This window comes from Orcinus orca, chromosome 17, assembly GCF_937001465.1.
Source record: "Orcinus orca chromosome 17, mOrcOrc1.1, whole genome shotgun sequence".
Lineage (NCBI taxonomy): Eukaryota > Metazoa > Chordata > Mammalia > Artiodactyla > Delphinidae > Orcinus > Orcinus orca.
Window position 1 is genome coordinate 43,652,054 of NC_064575.1, and position 20,003 is coordinate 43,672,056.

Below are 20,003 nucleotides of genomic sequence, written 5' to 3' on the forward strand. Positions count from 1 at the left end.
AAATGGAAATAGGGACTTCCCTGGTGGCACAGTGGTTAAGAATCTGCCTGCCAGTGCAGGGGACATGGGTTTGATTGCTGGTCCAGGAAGATCTCACGTACCACAGAGCAACTAAGCCTGTGCACCACGACAACTGAGCCTGCACTCTGGAGCCAGCAAGCCACAAATACTGAGCCTGCGTACCACAACTACTGAAGCCCACACACTTAGAGCCTGTGTTACACAACAAGAGAAGCCACCGCAATGAGAAGCCCGGGCACCACAATGAGGAATAGGCCCCACTCACTGCAGCTAGAGAAAGCCTGTGTGCAGCAGTGAACACACAGTGCAGCCAAAAATAAATAATAAATAATAAATAAATGAACAAATAAAATTAAGAAAAAAAAGAATGGAAATAGCCTTTTGACTTATGGGTCATTTAAAAAATTCTATTTGTGAATACTAAATCAGGACATAAAAATTGCACACATAATTAAAATACAAAAGTTAAATATTAATAACTGATAATAAACCTGTATATATATTATAGTTGCAAATTTATAAATATGCAGGAAAAATACTACAAAGAAATACACCAAAATGTTAACAGTAGTAGTTATTCCTAGGTGATGTGATTAAGGGTAATTTGCTTTTCCACTGTTTTGTTTTTTAATTTTTATTGAAGTATGGTTGATTTATAATGTTATGTTAGTTTCAGGTGTACAGCAAAGTGAATCAGTTATAGATAGATATATATATATCTCCACTCTTGTTTAGATTATTTTCCCATATAAGGCATTACAGAGTACTCAGTAGAGTTCCCTGTGCTATAAAGTAGGTCTTTATTATTTATCTACTAAAAATTATCGATTTTATATATAGTAGTGTATATATGTCAATCCCAATCTCCCAATTTATCCCTCCCCCCCACTTCCCTCCCTGGTAACCATAAGTTTGTTTTCTATATTTGTGACTCTTTTCTGTTTTGTAAATAAGTTCACTTTTATCACTTTTTTTAGATTCCACATAAAAGTGATATCATATGACATTTGTCTTTGTCTGACTTGCTTCACTTAGTATAATAATAACTATGTCCATCCATGTTGCTGCAAATGGCATTATTTCATTCTGTTTATGACTAATATTCCACGGAATATAAGTATCACATCTTCTATATCCATTCATCTGTTGATGAATATTTAGGTTGCTTTCAAGTCTTGGCTATTGTAAAGAGTGCTGCTATGAATATTGGGGTGCATGTATCTTTTAAAATTAGATTTTTCCCTTGGTATATGCCCAGGAGTGGAATTGCTGGATCATACAGTACTTCTATTTTTAGTTTTTTAAGGAACCTCCATATTGTTCTCCATAATGGTTGTACCAATTTATATTCCCACCAACAGTATATGAGGGTTCCCTTTTCTGCCCACCCTCAATGCCATTGGTAACCCTCTATTTAGAACTTTTGCCTATTTTTGATTCAGTTGTTTGGGTTTTTTTGACATAGAGCTACTTGAGCTGTTTGTATATTTTGGAGATTAATTCCTTGTTGGTCACATCATTTGCAAATATTTTCTCCCATTCTGTTGTCTTTTCATTTTATTTATGATTTGATTTGCTGTACAGAGGCTTTTAAGTTTAACTATGTCCCATTTTTTTAATTTTTGTTTTTATTTTCATTAACCTAGAAGGTACATCATAAAAGATATTGCTGTGATTTATGTCAAAGACTGTTCTATGTTTTCCTCTAAGAGTTTTATACTGCCTGGTGTTACATTTAGGTCTTTGATTCATTTTGACTTTATTTTTGTGTATGGTGTTAGAGGGTGTTCTAATTTCATTCCTTTTTACATGTAGCTGTCCAGTTTTCCTAGCACCATTTATTGAAGAGACTGTCTTTTCTCCATTGTATAGTCTTGCCTCCTTTTTCATAGATTAGGTTACCATAGGTGCATGGGTTTATCTCTGGGTTTTCTATTCTGTTCCATTGATCTATATTTCTGTTTTTGTAACTTACTGCCTTGATAATTGTAGCTTTATAGTATGGTCTGAATTGAGGGAGGATTGCTTTTGCTATTCAGGGTCTTTTGTGTTTCCATATAAATTTTAGAATTTTTTGTTCTAGTTTCATGAAAAATGCCATTGGTAACTTTACAGGGATTGCACTGAATCCGCAGATTGCCTTGGGTAATATATTAATTTTGACAATACTGATTCTTCCAATCCAAGAACATGATATATCTTTCCACCTGTCTGTGTTGTCTTTGATTTCTTTCATCAGTGTCTTACAGTTTTCAGAGTAGGGCTCTTTTTTCTCCTGAGTTAGGTTTATTCCTAGGTATTTTATTAATATTGATGTGATGGTAAATGGGATTGTTTCCCAGATTTTCCTTTCTGATCTTCTGTTGTTAGTGTATAGGAATGCAAGAGATTTCTCTTTTTTTAATTTAATTTTATTTATTATTTTATACAGCAGGTCCTTATTAATCATCAATTTTATACACGTCACTGTATACATGTCAATCCCAATCACCCAATTCATCACACCACCCCACCCCACTTTCCCCCCTTGGTGTTCATACGTTTGTTCTCTACATCTGTGTCTCAATTTCTGCCCTGCAAACTGGTTCATCTGTACCATTTTCCTAGGTTCCACATATATGTGTTAATATAAGATATCTCTTTCTGACTTATTTCACTCTGCATGACAGTGTCTAGATCCATCCACGTATCTACAAATGACCCAATTTCTTTCCTTTTTATGGCTGAGTAATATTCCATTGTATATATGTACCATAATTCTTTATCAATTTGTCTGCCAATGAGCATGTAGGTTGCTTCCATGACTTGGCTACTGTAAATAGTGCTGCAATGAACACTGGGGTGCAGGTGTCTTTTTGAAATATGGTTTTCTCTGGGTATATGCCCAGTAGTGAGATTGCTGGGTCATACGGTAGTTCTATTTTTAGTTTTTTAAGGAACCTCCATACTGTTCTCCATAGTGGCTGTATCAATTTACATTCCCACCAACAGTGCAAGAGGGTTCCCTTATCTCCACACCCTCTCCAGCATTTGTTGTTTGTAGAATTTCTGATGATGCCCATTCTAACTGGTATGAGGTGATACCTCATTGTAGTTTTGATTTGCACGTCTCTAATAATTAGTGATGTTGAACAGCTTTTCACATACTTATTGGCAATCTGTATGTCTTCTTTGGAGAAATGTCTATTTAGGTCTTCTGCCCATTTTCAGATTGTGTTGTTCATTTTTTTTAATATTGAGCCACATGAGCTGTTCAGATATTTTGGAGATTAATCCTTTGTCCATTGATTCATTTGCAAATATTTTCTCTCATTCTGAGGGTTGTCTTTTCATCTTGTTTATGGTTTCCTTTGTTGTCCAAAATCTTTGAAGTTTCATTAGGTCCCATTTATTTTTGCTTTTATTTCCATTACTCTAGGAGGTGGATCAAAAATGATCTTGCTGTGATTTATGTCAAAGAGTGTTCTTCCTATGTTTTCCTCTAAGAGTTTTATAGTGTCTGGTCTTACATTTAGGTCTCTAATCCATTTTGAGTTTATTTTTGTGTATGGCATTAGGGAGTGTTCTAATTTCATTCTTTTACATGCAGCTGTCCAGTTGTCCAGGCACCACTTATTGAAGAGACTGTCTTTTCTCCATTGTATATCCTTGCCTCCTTTGTCATAGATTAGTTGACCATAGGTGCATGAAATACCTCTGGGCTTCCTATCTTCCTCCATTGATCTATGTTTCTGTTCTTGTGCCAGTACCATATTGTCTTGATTACTGTAACTTTGTAGTATAGTCTGAAGTCAGGGAGTCTGATTCCTCCAACTCCGTTTTTTTCCCTCAAGACTGCTTTGGCTATTCGGGGTCTTTTGTATCTTGGTACAAATTTTAAGATTTTTTTTGTTCTAGTTCTGTAAAATATGCCATTGGTTTTTTTTTTTTTTTTTTTTTTTTTTTTGCAGTACACAGGCCTCTCACTGTTGTGGCCTCTCCCATTGTGGAGCACAGGCTCCGGACGCACAGGCTCAGCAGCCATGGCTCACGGGCCCAGCCACTCCATGTCATGTGGGATCTTCCCAGACTGGGGCATGAACCCGAGTCACCTGAATCGGCAGGCGGACTCTCAACCACTAGCGCCACCAGGGAAGCCCCCGACATTGGTAATTTTATAGGGATTGCATTGTATCTGTAGGTTGCTTTGGGTAGTATAGTCATTTTCACAATATTGATTCTTCCAATCCAAGTACATGGTATATCTCTCCACCATCTGTTGGTATCATCTTTAATTTCTTTCATCACTGTCTTATAGTTTTCTGTATAGAGGTCTTTTGTCTTCTTAGGTAGGTTTATTCCTAGGTATTTTATTCTTTTTGTGGCAGTGGTAAATGGGAGTGTTTCCTTAATTTCTCTTTCAGATGTTTCATCATTAGTGTATAGGAATGCAAGAGATTTCTGTGCATTAATTTTGTATCCTGCAACTTTTCCAAATTCATTGATTAGCTCTAATAGTTTTCTGGTGGCATCTTTAGGATACTCTATGTATAGGATCATGTCATCTGCAAACAGTGACAGTTTTATTTCTTCTTTTCTAATTTGTATTCCTTTTATTTCTTTTTCTTCTCTGATTGCATGGCTAGAACTTTCAAAACTATGTTGAATAATAGTGGTGAGAGTGGACATCCTTGTCTTGTTCCTGATCTTAGAGGAAATGCTTTCAGTTTTTCACCATTGAGAATGATGTTTGCTGTGGGTTTCTCATATATGGCCTTTATTATTTTGAGGTAGGATCCCACTATGTCCACTTTCTGGAGAGTTTTTTTTCATAAATGCATGTTGAATTTTGTTGAGAGCTTTTTCTGCATCTATTGAGATTATCATATGGTTTTTATTCTTCAATTTGTTAATATGGTTTATCACATTGATTGGCTTATGTATCTTGAACAATCCTTGCATCTCTGGGATAAATCCCACTTGATCATGGTGTGTGATCCTTTTAATGTGTTGTTGGATTCTGTTTGCCAGTATTTTGTTGAGGATTTTGCATCTATATTCATCAGTGATATTGGTCTGTAATTTTCTTTTCTTGGAGTATCTTTGTCAGCTTTTGGTATCAGGGTGATGGTGGCCTCATAGAATCACTTTGGGAGGGTTCCTTCCTCCGCAAATTTTTGGAAGAGTTTGAGAAGAATGGGTGTTAGCTCTTCTCTAAATGTTTGATAGAATTCACCTGTGAAGCCATCTGGTCCTGGACTCTCTTTTTTGGAAGATTTTTAATCACAGTTTCCATTTCATTACTTGTGATTGGTCTGTTCATATTTTCTATTTCTTCATGGTTCAGTCTTGGAAGTTTCTAACTTTCTAAGATTTGTCCATTTCTTCCCAGTTGCCCATTTTATTGGTATGGAGTTGCTTGTAGTAGTCTCTTAGGATGCTTTGTATTTCTGCAGTGTCTGTTGTAACTTCTTTTTCATTTCCAATTTTATTGATTTGAGTCCTCTCTCTCTTTTTCTTGATGAGTTTGGCTAATGGTTTATCAATTTTGTTTATCTTCTCAAAGAACCAGCTTTTAGTTTTATTGATCCTTGCTATTGTTTTCTTTGTTTCTATTTCATTTATTTCTGCTCTGATCTTTATTATTTCTTTCCTTCTACTAACTTTGGGTTTTGTTTGTTCTTTCTCTAGCTCCTTTAGGTGTAAGGTTAGATTGTTTATGTGAGATTTCTCTTGTTTCTTGAGGTAGGCTTGTATAGCTATAAACTTCCCTCTTACAACTGCTTTTGCTGCATCCCATAGGTTGTGGATTGAAGTGATTTCATTGTCATTTTTCTCTAGGTATTTTTTGATTTCCTCTTTGATATCTTCAGGGATCTTTTGGTTATTAGTAACGTATTGTTTAGCCTCCATGTGTTTGTGTTTTTTACCTTTTTTTCCCTGTAATTCATTTCTAATCTCATAACATTGTGGTCAGAAAGGGTGCTCGATATGATTTCAATTTTCTTTATATTACTGAGGCTTGATTTGTGACCCAAGATGTGATCTATCCTCGAGAATGTTCCATGCACACTTGAGAAGAAAATGTAATCTGCTCTTTCTGGCTGGAATGTCCTATAAATATCAGTTATATATATCTGGTCTATTCTGTTATTTAAACCTTCTCTTTCCTTATTTATTTTCATTTTGGATGATCTGTCCATTGGTGTAAGGGAGGTGTTAAAGTCCCCCACTATTGCTGTGTTATTGTTGATTTCCTCTTTTAGAGCTGTTAGCAGTTGCCTTATGGATTGAGGAGCTCCTATGATGGGTACATATATATTTATACTTGTTATATCTTCTTCTTGGATTGATCCCTTGATCATTATGTAGTGTCCTTCCATGTCTCTTGTAACATTCTTTATTTTAAAGTCTATTTTATCTGATTTGAGTATTGCTACTCCAGCTTTCTTTTGATTTCCATTTTCATGGAGTATCTTTTTCCATCCCCTCACTTTCAGTCTGTATGTGTCCCTAGGTCTGACGTGGTTCTCTTGTAGACAGCCTATAGATGGGTCTTGTTTTTATATCCATTCAGCGAACCTGTGTCTTTTGGTTGGAGCATTTAATCCATTCATGTTTAAGGTAATTATCGATATGTATGTTCCTACTACCATTTTTTTAATTGTTATGAGTTTGTTTTTGTAGGTCCTTTTCTTCTTGTGTTTCCCACTTAGAGAAGTTCCTTTAGCATTTGTTGTAGTGCTGGTTTGGTGGTGCTGAATTCTCTTAGCTTTTGCTTGTCTGTAAAGCTTTTCACTTCTCCATCGAATCTGAATATCCTGCCGGATAGAGTAATCTTGGTTGTAGGTTCTTCCCTTTCATCACTTTGAGTATATCATGCCACTCCCTTTTGGCTTATAGAGTTTCTGGTCAGAAATCAGCTGTTAACCTTATTGTAGTTCCCTTGTATGTTATTTGTCATTTTTCTTTTGCTGCTTTCAATAATTTTTCTTTGTCTTTAATTTTTGCCATTTTGAATACTACGTGTCTCGGCTTGTTTCTCCTGGGGTTTATCGTGAGTTGGACTCTTTGCACTTCCTGGAGTTGGGTGGCTATTTCCTTTCCCATGTTAGAGAAGTTTTCGACTATACTCTCTTCAAATATTTTCTCCGGTCCTTTCTCTCTCTCTTCTCCTTCTGAGACCCCTATAATGCGAATGTTGTTGTGTTTGATGTTCTCCCTGAGGTCTCTTAGGCTGTCTTCATTTCTTTTCATTCTTTTTTCTTTATTCTGTTCCACAGCAGTGAATTCCACCATTCTGTCTTCCAGGTGACTTATCTGTTCTTCTCCCTCAGTTATTTTGCTATTGATTCCTTCTTGTGTAGTTTTCATTTCAGTTATTGTATTGTTCATCTCTGTTTGTTCGTTTATTAATTCTCCTAGGTCTTTGTTAATCATTTCTTGCATCTTCTCGATCTTTGCCTCCTTTCTTTTTCCGAGGTCCTGGATCACCTTCACTATCATTATTCTGAATTCTTTTTCTGGAAGCTTGCCTATCTCCACTTCATTTAGTTGTTTTGGGGGGTTTTACCTTATCCTTTCATCTAGTACATAGCCCTGTGCCTTTTCATCTTGTCTATCTTTCTGTGAATGTGGTTTTTGTTCCACAGGCTGCAGGATTATAATTCTTCTCACTTCTGCTGTCTTCCCTCTGGTGGATGAGGCTATCTAAGAGGCTTGTGCAAGTTCCCTGATGGGAGGGACTGGTGGTGGGTAGAGCTTGCTGTTGCTCTGGTGGGCAGAGCTCAGTAAAACTTTAATCTGCTTGACTGCTGATGGGTGGGGCTGGGCTCCCTCCCTGTTGTTTGTTTGGCCTGAGGCAACCCAACACTGGAGCCTACCTGGGCTCTTTGCTGGGGCTAATGGCAGACTCTGGGAGGGCTCATGCCAAGGAGTACTTCCCAGAACTTCTGCCAGTATCCTTGTCCCCATGGTGGGCCACAGCCACCGCCTGCTTCTGCAGGAGACCCTCCAACACTAGCAGGTAGGTCTGGTTCAGTCTCCCCTGGCATTACTGCTCCTTCCCCTGGGTCCCGATGCACACACTACTTTGTGTGTCCCCTCCAGGAGTGGATTCTCTGTTTCCCCCAGTCCTGTCAAAGTCCTGCAGTCAAATTCCACTAGCCTTCAAAGTCTGATTCTCTAGGAATTCCTCCTCTCGTTGCCAGACTCCCAGGTTGGGAACCTGACATGGGGCTCAGAACTTTCACTCCAGTGGGTGGACTTCTATGGTTAAGTGTTCTCCTGTCTGTGAGTCACTCACCCAGCAGTTATGGGATTTGATTTTACTGTGATTGTGCCCCTGCTACCATCTCATTGTGGCTTCTCCTTTGTCTTTGGATGTGGGGTATCTTTTTTGGTGAGTTCCAGCATCTTCCTGCTGAAGATTGTCCAGCAACTATGTGTGATTCTGGTGTTCTCAGAAGAGGGGGTGAGAGCACATCCTTCTACTCTGCCATCGAGATTTCTGTGTATTAAATTTTTATCCTGAAACTTTCCAAATTCATTGATGAGCTCTGGTAGTTTTCTGGTAGCATCTTTAGAATTTTCTATGTATAGTATTATGTCATCTGCAAACAGTGACAATTTTACTGCTTCGTTTCCAATTTGGATTCCTTTTATTTAGTTTTCTTCTATGATTGCTATGGCTCGGGCTTCCAAAGCTATGTTGAATAAAAGTGGTGACAGTGGACATCCTTCAGCTTTTCACCATTGAGAATGATGTTAGCCATGGGTTTTTCATATATGGCCTTTATTATGTTGATGTAAGTTCCCTCTATTCCCACTTTCTGGAGAGTTTTCATCATGAATGTTGTTAGATTTTGGCAAAAGGTTTTCCTGCATCTGTTGAGATGATTGTGTGGGTTTTATTCTTCAGTTTGTTAATGTGGTGTCTCACGCTGATTGATTTGTAGATATCGAAGAATCCTTGCATCCCTGGGATAAATCCCACTTGATTATGGTGCATGATCCTTTTAATGTTATTGCTGGATTTGGTTTGATAGTATTTTGTTGAGTATTTTTGCATGTATGTTCATCAGTGATATTGGTCTGTAATTTTCTTTTTTGTGATATCTTTGTCTGGTTTTGGTATCAGGGTGATTGTAGCCTCATAGAATGAGCTTGGGAGTGATCTTTCTTCTGCAGTTTGTTGAAAGAGTTTTAGAAGGATAGGTATTAACTCTTCTCTAAATGATAGATTTTGCCTGTGAAGATATCTGGTCCTGGACTTTTGTTAGCTGGAAGCTTTTTAATCACTGCTTCAAATTCAGTACTTTTGAATTGTCTGTTCATATTTTTGAGTCTGGCTAAAGGTTTATCTATTTTGTTCATCTTCTCAAAGAACCAACTTTTAGTTTCATTGACCTTTGCTATTGTTTTCTTTGTTTCTATTTCATTTATTTCTTCTGTGATCTTTCTGATTTCTTTCCTCTAGTAAATTTGGGTTTGGTTTGTTCCTCTTTCTCTAGTTGCTTTAAGTGTAAGGTTAGGCTATTTTTTTGAGATTTTTCTTGCTTCCTGAGGCAAGATTGTATTGCTATAAACTTCCCTCTTAGAACTGCTTTTGCTGTGTCCCAAAAGTTTTGGACCATCGTTTATTCATTGTCATTTGTCTCTAGATATTTTTTGATATCTTCTTGATTTCTTCAGTGATCCACTGTTGTTTAGTAACATATTGTTTAGCCTCCATGTGTTTGTGTTTTTTACAGGTTTTTTCCTGTAATTTATTTCTAATCCCATAGCTTTGTGGTTGGAAAAGATGCTTCATATGATTTCAATTTTCTTAAATTTACCAAGGCTTGATTTTTGGCCAAAGATGTGATCTATCCTGGAGAATGATCTGTGTGTGAGGGAGAAGAAAGTGTATTTGACTGCTTTCAGATGTAATGTTCTATAAATATTAATTAAGTGCGTCTGGTTTAGTGTGTCATTTAAGCTTGTGTTTCCTTACTGATTTTCTGTCTGGATGATCTGTCCATTGATGAGAGTAAGGCACTAAAGTTCCCCACTGTTACTGTATTACTGTCAATTTCTCCTTTTATGGCTGTTAGCATTTGGCTTGTATACTGAGGTGCTCCTCTTTTGGGTGCATATATATTTACAATTGTTTGATTTTCTTCTTGGATTGATCCTTTGATTGATTGTTATGTAGTGTCCTTCTTTGTCTCTTGTAACATTCCTTATTTTAAAGTCTATTTGGTCTGATATGAGTATTGCTACTCCAGCTTTCTTTTTATATCCGTTTTCATGGAATATCTTTTTCCATCCCTTCACTTTCAGTCTGTATGCATCCTTAGGTCTGAAGTGGGTCTCTTGTATATAGCATATATATATGGGTTTTGTTTTTGTATACATTCAGCTAGTCTATGTCTTTTGGTTGGAGCATTTAATCCATTTACATTTAAGGTAATTATTGATATGAATATTCTTATTGCCATTTTGTTAATTGTTTTGGATTTGTTTTTGAAGGTCTTTTTTCTTCCTTTCCTCTTTTATTCTCTTCTCTTGTGATTTGATGTCTGTCTTTAGTGATGTGCTTGGATTGCTTTTCTTTTGTTTGTGTGTATCTATTATAACTTTTGGTTTGTTGTTTCCATGAGGTTTTGATATAGTAGTCTATAGGTAAAGAAGATTGTTTTTTTGGTTGGTTTTTTTTTTGTTGGTTTTTTTTTGCAGTACGTGGGCCTCTTACTGTTGTGGCCTCTCCCGTTGCGGAGCACAGGTCCCGGACGCGCAGGCTCAGCAGCCATGGTTCACAGGTCCAGCTGCTCCGCGACATGTGGGATCCTCCCTGACTGGGGCACGAACCCGCATCCCCTGCATCAGCAGGCAGACTCTCAACCACTGAGCCACCAGGGAAGCCCCAAGAAGATTGTTTTAAGTTGCTGATCTCTTAATTTCAAATGTATTTCCAATATCCTGCCTTTATACTCTCCTCTTCTCATGATTTCTGGTTTTGATATCATATTTGTGTGTGTGGATGAGTTCGTATTTTTACTTTATGTTTGCCTTTACCGGTGATCTTTCCAGTTTGTAATTTTCTTGATTTTAGTTGTGGCCTCTTCTTTTCTGCTTAGAGAAGTTCCTATAGGATTTATTGTAACATTGATTTGGTGGTGCTGAATTCTTTTAGCTTTTGCTTGTCTGTAAAATTTTGAATTCTCCATCCAATCTGATTGATAGCCTTGCTTGATATAGTATTCTTGGTTGTAGGTTTTTCCCTTTCATCATTTTAAATATATCATGCTACTCCTTTCTGGCCTACAGAGTTTCTGCTGAAAAATCAGCTGATAACATTATTGGGGGGGTTCCCTTGTATGTTCTTTGTTGTTTTTCCCTTGTTGCTTTTGACATTTTTTCTTTGCCTTTAATTTTTGTCAGCTTGATTAATATGTGTCTCAGTGTGTTCCTCCTTGGGTTTATGTTGTATTGGACTCTCTGTGCTTCTTGGACTTGAATGAGTGTTTCCTTTCTCATGTTAGGAAAGTTTTCAGATATAATCTCTTCAAATATTCTCTCAGGCCCTTTCTCTGTCTCTTCTCCTTCTGGTACCCCTGTAATGTGAATATTGGCGAATTTAATGTTGTCCCAGAGACTGTTCTCATTTCTTTTCATATTCTTTTCCTTTGTCCTGTTCCATAGCAGTGATTTCCACCATTCTGCCTGCCAGCTCACTTAATCGTTCTGCCTCACTATTCTGTATTGATTCTTTCTGTGTATTTTTCACCCCATTTATTTTATTGTTCATCTGTGTTTGTTTGTTCTTTAAATCTCCTAGCTCTTTGTTAAACATTTATTGTAACATCTTGGTCTGTGCCTCCATTCTTTTTCCAAGATCTTGGATCATCTTTATTATCATTACTCTAAATTCTTTTTCATGTAGGTTGTCTATCTCCTCTTCATTTTGTTGTTCTTGTGGTTTTTTATCTTATTCCTTCATCTGATGCATATTTCTCTGCCATCGAATTTTATCTAACTTTCTGTGTTTGTGGACTCCTTTCCACTATCTGGAGGATCATAGTTCTTCCTGCTTCTGGTGTCTGCCCTCTGGTGGGTGAGGTTGGTCCTGAGGCTTCTTGTGGAGGCTTTCTGGTGGGAAGGGCTGGTGCCTGCCCACTGGTGGGTGGAGCTGGGTTTTGTCCCTCTGGTGAGTGGTGCTGTGTCTAGGAGTGTGTTTATAGGTGGCTGTGAGCTTAGTATGGCTTTAGGCACCCTGTCTGCTGATGGGTGCGTCTGTGTTCCCATCCTGCTGGTTGTTTGGCCTAAGGCATTCCAGCACTGGAGCCTGTAGGTTATTGGGTGGGGTCAGGTCTTGATGCCAAAATGGGGACCTCTGGGAGAGTTCAGGCTGATCAATATTCTCTGGGGCCTCTGCTACCAGTGTCCTTGCCCACCCCCAGTGAGCCGCAGGTGATGCCCTCCTCCCCAGGAAACCCTCCAGCTCATAGGTAGGTTCAGCCCCAGCTCCTATTGAGTTACTGCTTTGTGCTGGGTCCCAGTATACATGAAATCTTGTGTGCATCCTCCAGGAATGGAGTCTCTGTTTCCCCCAGTCCTGTGGAGCTCCTGCAGTCAAGTTCTGCTGGCCTTCGAAGCCAAATGCTTTGGGGATCTTCCTCCTGATGCCAGACCCTCAGGCTGAGGAGACTGACATGAGCTCAGGACTCACTCTTGTGGGAAAACCTCTGCAATATAATTATTTTCCAGTTTTGGGTTGTCCGCCTAGCAGGTACGTGATATGATTATGTCACGAAAGCACCCCTCCTGCCATCTCATTGTGGCTTTTTCTTTGTCTTTGAATGCAAAATATCTTTCTTGGTGGGTTCCAGTCTTTTTTATTGATGGATTTTCAGCAGTTAGTTGTGATTTTGGTGTTTTTGTGAGAAGAGGTGAGCTCAAGTCCTTCTAGTCCACCCTCTTTTCTGGAATCAAAGGGCTACTTTTAGATTGGATGCTTGTTGTCTCTTTCCTCAGTGTGTGCTGACCGTTATACCCCTGATATGAGGTGTGCAGTTACAGCTGCCCTTGCACGCTCCCAGGGGGCAAATGGGGCAGGGCCTGGCACCTACTTGAGGGTCTTCTGTGGGCAGTTCCTCTCTACTTCCTCCTGGGACAGTAGGGGCAGGGCCCAGCACCTGGTCATGGCAAAGGCAGGTGCTATCCATGCTGTCCTGGGACAGCAGTCACAGGGCCTGATGCCTGTTCACAGATTTCCTAGAGGTGGGCATTATATCCGCACCCTCCTGGGACAGCAGGTGCAGGTTCTGGTGCCTGCTTGCAGAATTCCTAGGGGCTGGTGCTCTCCACACCCTCCCAGGACAGCAGATGCAGGGTCCAGCACCTGCTCGTGGATTTCCTACAGGCTGATGCTCTCCGTGCCCTCCTGGGCCCCCAGGCCTCCACTATGAGATGACCTGTTGTCTGGAAGCACTCACAGGGAAAGATGCACTTATGGTGGTCCCACCCCTCTCCTCATGTGCTCCCAAATAATGGCACCTTGCCTCTTTGATGGGCCCAGCCTTCTTCTGAGTACACCCTCAGCTGCCACAGCTCAGCCTCTTCAGGCTGCTTCCATGTAGCCAACTCTGGTCCTCTCCCTGGGTCTGACCTCTGAAGCCTGAGCTTCAGCACCTAACCCACACCCACACCAACAGACAAGTGTCTCAGGCTGGGCACCGCAGGGTGGCAGTTCTGACCTTCTGTGCAGGTTACTCTCTATTTGTCTTCCACAAACTGGTTGCTGTGCTCTCCTCCTAGGCTTTGAGGCTCCCCCTCTGTCCAGTCTGATCTCCCACCAGTGGAGAGACTTCCCTGGGTTCAGGAATCTTTCCTCCTTCACAGCTCCCTCCCTGGGCCACAGGCCCCACCCCAATTCGTTCTTTTTCTTTTTCCTTTTGTCCTACCTGGTTACATGGAGGTTTCTTGTCTTTTCAGAAGTCTGAGGTCTTCTGTCAGCATTCAGTAGCAGTTCTGTGTGGATCATTCCACTTGTAGATGTATTTTTAATGTTTTTGTGGGAGAAGGTGTGCTTCATGTCTTAATCCTCTGCCATCTTGATACGCCCTTCCATTCTTTATATTTCTTTCTATTCCCACTTTTTTTTGCCATTCTTTTATAATCAGGAAAAATTACATCATAAAATAGCAAAAGCAAAGTAGTGTTAACATAAACCTAATCACTGCTTACTTGTGAGTGTCTGGTATGTCTCATTTTTGTCTAATTTATCTGCTGAGTTTTAGTTATACAGTAAAGGACCGAATCTAAGCCTATACCCTGTATAGCATCAAATACAAAATATGCTATTAATACATTTTAAATAATTATTTGAGGTGAGGGATAATAACCAGCAGGTGAGAGCCTGAAATTATTGATTCAAAAGCAGAAATAATTATAGGAGTTTAAGTGTCTCTCAACACTGTACACATATTCATTGAATCATGGTGAAACTCTCAACTACTCCATTTATAAGGCAGAAAAAAACAATATCTAATAATGTGACTCACTAACTGAATAAAAATATTAATTCTTGGTTTAAAGATTTGCAAACATTTTCTGAAGTAATTTAAATAATTAACTCCATCATTCGCTAATTACACTTGTGAGACATTAAAATAAAACATTGCCAAGTAATTTTAATTAAATTACAATAACTTAGCTGTAGAGTTGTGTTTCCTAACTTCAGATATACTATCTCAAGAATACGGTGCAACTACATTGATAAAGAAGAAGAGCAGATTCCCTCAGCTTTACCAAAATCTAGATGAGTCCCCCTAATTCCATGTGTTTTTCTTTCTGATACAATTATTTGTCTTACTTTAAAAATATCATGTTTCTATTAAAGAAATGACTGTGCAGTGAAACATCACACAAAATAAACCAATGGGATTTGTATTTTTCACTTCTCCAATTGTTCTTTCTTGGAATTTCAGGATAATTAGATCCAATACTGTAGAGGGTAATTAATACCTAGCAAAATACAGCAAGGTGTACATCTTCCATTTTCTAGGTAATGTTTGTTTTTCATAGGCCCTCAATCTTTACTTTCTACTACCCTTTGAATTTTTTCAGTTTTCTCTTCTACCTCCTAAAGACTCCAGAATTCACAGATGTAGAAAACAAACTTATGATTACCATGGGGGAAAGTGGGGAGAGGGATAAATTGGGAGATTGGAATTGACATATACACACTACTATATATAAAATAACTAGTAAGGATCTACTGTAGAGTACAGGGAACTCTACTCAATACTCTGTAATTGCCTATATGGGAAAAGAATCTAAAAAAGAGGGATACATGTATATGTATAACTGAATCACTTTGCTGTACACCTGAAACTAACACAATATTGTAAATCAACTATATGCCAATAAAATTTTTTTAATTGAAAAAAATAAAGACTTCAGAATTATTTTTGGCCTCTGTTTTAATGCTAGAGCTAGGGGAAAAACAAAGAAAAAATAACCTAACTGAAGTTAGAAAAAAATCACCGATATTTGTGACCCTACTTGGTAAGGACTCCTAGTTTTATATTCTGCTTATTTTGTGGCTTTCACTAGGCCTTTCCCATTGTCTAAAGATGCTGAGGAGGGAAACTTATGTTAAACCACCGTCTTATAACTTAATGTTGATACAAAATGTAACAAAAGAGAAAAAAAGAGAGTGTAAATAGTAGTGCCATAAAGAACATGAGGAGGAAAGAAATGGCTGCCAATATCAGGCCACTCATATAGAATCTTGCTTGTCTGGACAACACAGCGATGAGACCACTAAAAGTGCTTATGAAATTGAAGTCCTAATTTCAGTACAGTCAGTCCTCATATTGCCCAGTTACCCATATGATTCTGACTTGTTTCACTTCTATAGTGTCTTATAATGCTCACCCATCTGGACATAGCTGCCTTTGAAAATGTGAGCATAAGGTAACAAGTGGGTTTGAATAATGAAATACGACTAGCCTGCCAAGAAGTCATCTCTACTATCAGAAATCCACAGAGGAGGACCTCGTTTTTTCTTTCTCTTTCTAAATGCCTGTTGATCACCCATACCCATCTTAATTACGTGTGGGCAATAACCTTATGCCAATTAGAAGATGTTAAATAAAGTATTTCAATTAGAAATGCCATTCTCTTGATTACATGCAGTAGTAATTGTTGATGGGAAGTTAGGTGCAAATTATTTTTTTGAAGTATATTTTGTCCCAAGAGTGCAACTTAACTAATGCTAGCAAAACTAAGATTTCAACAAATTTAATTCAACAAAGATTGACTTTGAGGAACTTAGGTAAATAGATGAAAATATTTGCTGTGTAAGTTATCTTGAAAAATCAGGGATAGCAGATGGGAGGGACAGCATGGTTAATTTTAATGGTAAATTTGAACTCCAGTTAGAAATTAAATATTTTCTACTTTGCCACAATACTAACAGTATTAGAAAGTATAACCTGGTAACTATTAGAGTTGCAGAAAAATGTAGGCTCATATACTATTGTATCTAGCCTTCCAATGTCAATTTTTTCCTACCTGGATTAATCAGTTGACTATAAAAACCAGATAGTTTCATTAATTCAGAGCTTTATAGTTTGAAAACATTCTCATTTTCATTCTGTCAGATCACTTGAAGAAATATTGTGTGTGTGTGTGTGTGTGTGTGTGTGTGTGTGTGGTGAAGTGTTAAGAACAAATGAGACTGAGAGAATTTGATTCCGCCACACATTTTCCTTCACTGAAGTGACCACAGACGAATATAGAATCCAAAGACCATGATACATTTAACACTTACAAAACTAAAATATATCAGGATGTTTATCTGAGGCTCATGGAAGATAACAAATGTGAATATTCTTTGAAAAGTGCTATAAATTCTTGCCATGTAATTCTCTGTGATTACACTATATAGCTTGCAACTATTAAGTTTTTATGCTATTTGTTGCCTAAGGAGGTTATGAAGAGATTTTTGTTATTTTGTCATTTTTTCTTTGTCTGAAAAATAAAATTTCATTTGTCTTAAAAAAGTACGAGAATACCAGAAGGGACTGTTTTGCCCTTAAGTGATTTAACCTTTTGGCCAAGGCTGTGTTCATATGTAACAGTGTCTGATGTCTTCCAATTTCCTAATTTCTGTCTCAATTTCTTCATAAATTCATACTTGAGGGACAAAGTCAACCCTATGAACATCTTTCAGCTCACATCTTCACAGAGGCTAAAAGGGGTATACAAATGAAAGAAAAATTAGTCTTCATTGACTGCCAAAAGTCTCTTCTGTATTGTAAAAGAAAAAAAATTTAATTGCATTCACTGATGACAAGTGTGGGTGCATTTGGCAGACAACGGGAAAGGACTTTGCTGTGTGTCTGCTGTTCAAAAATTCTTCTCATTCTGCTAACACTTTTCCTCTTCATGTCATCAAAAATAATTTTTTACTGATTATGTTGACACCTTCACAGTGCCAGAATTTTTCTTACATCTCAGATGTAACTGTCTATCATGATCTGCATTCAAGTGTGTTGTCTTTTTTTTTTAATATAGCATATATGTAAAAAAAATACTTTTTGAAACTAACAAGTTCAAGTTTTACTTTGCTTAAAGAAGATGAGTTCATAACTACACAGGATTGAACAGGCAACACATTCATTCTCAACCTTCAGACACTAATTTTGTCTTTCTGAGTAGCTGAGGCTTTAAAGCATATTAATCCATGTTTGTTAGCTTACAGCACAAAGTGGTGTAAAATGAGACAGTTTTAGAAGGTGAATTAATTTTGTCATTTCACTAGTGAAAGTGTTTCTTTCAGGATATTTTTAATTTAAAAGAGATATAATCTGCCAACAATAAAAATGGAAAAGATAAAGATTCACCACAGGTTGCTTTATGTAATAGTTTTGTTCCTGAAAGTGTAATTGCAAACTAAGTCATATTTTCCCATTGAATTGTTTTATACTTGAAATCCGTGTTCAGGACTCTTTGGCAAATGATGTATTCAATACCATCTTCCTGGAATAACTCTTGCTTCTGCAATGTTTCTTATATCTCTATCTTTCACCAACTGGCCTTTTCATAAACCATTTATTACAAGTGGTGAAACAGTATAATTTCTTCTTTAGATCGCAGCATATAGTTTTTGCAGCTTCTGCAAATGATCCCCCACATTTTCCTTCCTCAATTCCTAATGGAATTAAATGGATTATTTTCTTGCTGATAATCTCACGGATAAATTGGAAATAGAGGTTAGTAATTTCAGGGGCTTTGTGCCTTTTGAACCACATTCAACTAAAGATCGTTCTGCATAGAAAAATCACCTATCAGAAAAAACTAGTCAATAAGATGGAAAAAAAAATTTAAAAATAAAAGAGAACAAAAACAGAGCATCAAGGAATAGATTAAATTCATATAAAGCCTGAAGGGGAAATATATATATTTTGCACCCCTGTTAAAGGAAAATTACTAGAACAACATGGTGCCTCATGGAACCCATTTAATATGTGCCTATTGAATCATTAAATCTGTAGATTGAGTCATAGATATATCTAGTAACCATCACTACAAATAGCACACAAATCAAACAAAGGCTGAATAGATTTTCCCTGTCATTGACATGCTGCTAGATCAGTTTTCTTATCAAGAATTTCAGAAACACAAGTACTCTAGTTTGCCAGTAGAATTTTCCAAAGCTGTTTACATGTGGTTGGGTACAACCAAGGGAAACATTGAAGACCAAAGGAATAATAGAGGGTTTAATTGTAAGAGATTTGATCAAAATGCTACAACAGGGGACTTCCCTGGTGGTCCAGTGGTTAAGACTCTGTGCTCCCAATGCAGGATGCCAGGGTTTGATCCCTGGTTGGAGAACTAAGATCCCACATACTGCAACTAAGCCTGTGCACCGCAACTACCGAGCCCGTGCAATCTAGAGCCCCCACGCTGCAACTAGAGAGCCTGCACACTGCACCTAGAGAGCCCACATGCTGGAACAGCTGAGCCTGCACTCTCTAGAGCCTGCATGCCACAGCTAGAGAAGCCCGCACGCCACAACGAAGACAAAGAGCAGCCAAAATTAATTAATTAATTAATTAATTTTAAAAGAAACAAAACGCTACAACACTTCTTTGCCCTAGAGACACAGTCTAGACAGGCAGCATAATCATACTCAGATTAAATTTAAGAAAATATATTACTCATCAAAAATGTACAGTTACAAGGTACAAAGTAAATACTGATTATAATAAGGTTCGTGATAAGATAGAATTTCAATTCACTCGCACCAACAGAAATATCAAATTTGATGGCTCTCTATTCATACATTAGCTTACCAAATAGTGTGGCTTAAAGCTGATATTAATTTAAATACTTTTTCTAATATATTAATATTAATTTATATTACAGTTAATTAATATTAGAGTTTTAACTTATATTCTTGATTTGCAATGTTAAGTATTTTTTCAGTTGTTGAAACACTGTTTCCTCATAATCTGTTAATATGTTGAACAAGTCTGAAATCAGTGGGTTGACCTTATAAATGTGTATCAGTTTTTTGTGTGGGGTGGGGGGAATTGTTAGTAAAACCATATATATATATATGCAATAGCTCTGAGCCTACCTACTTCATTTCAGGAAATAAAGCTCCCCTTGCTCCCTCCTTCCAATTAACTATGGGAATCATAAAAGAGTGCTCAAAAGTCATCTTTGGGCTGCTGTCACCACATGATGTTTACTACATTTTTTTTCTCTATCTTGGTTTCCACTTGGTTGTGTTCACTGTAGGAAAAGTGGCCTGCATTAGTCCCAGTGTTGGTAAGGCAGACTGCTCTTCCTGTGTAAAGACCAATACCCATGCCAAGGATATTGGAAGGGAGAAATCTAGCAAAATGGAAGCAGGGAGAGGTAAAAAGGACATACCCAGGAAGACTGGAGAAGAGGCAGAAAATGAAAGCAAACCTCTTATATGAGGAGAGAGGTTTCTGGGG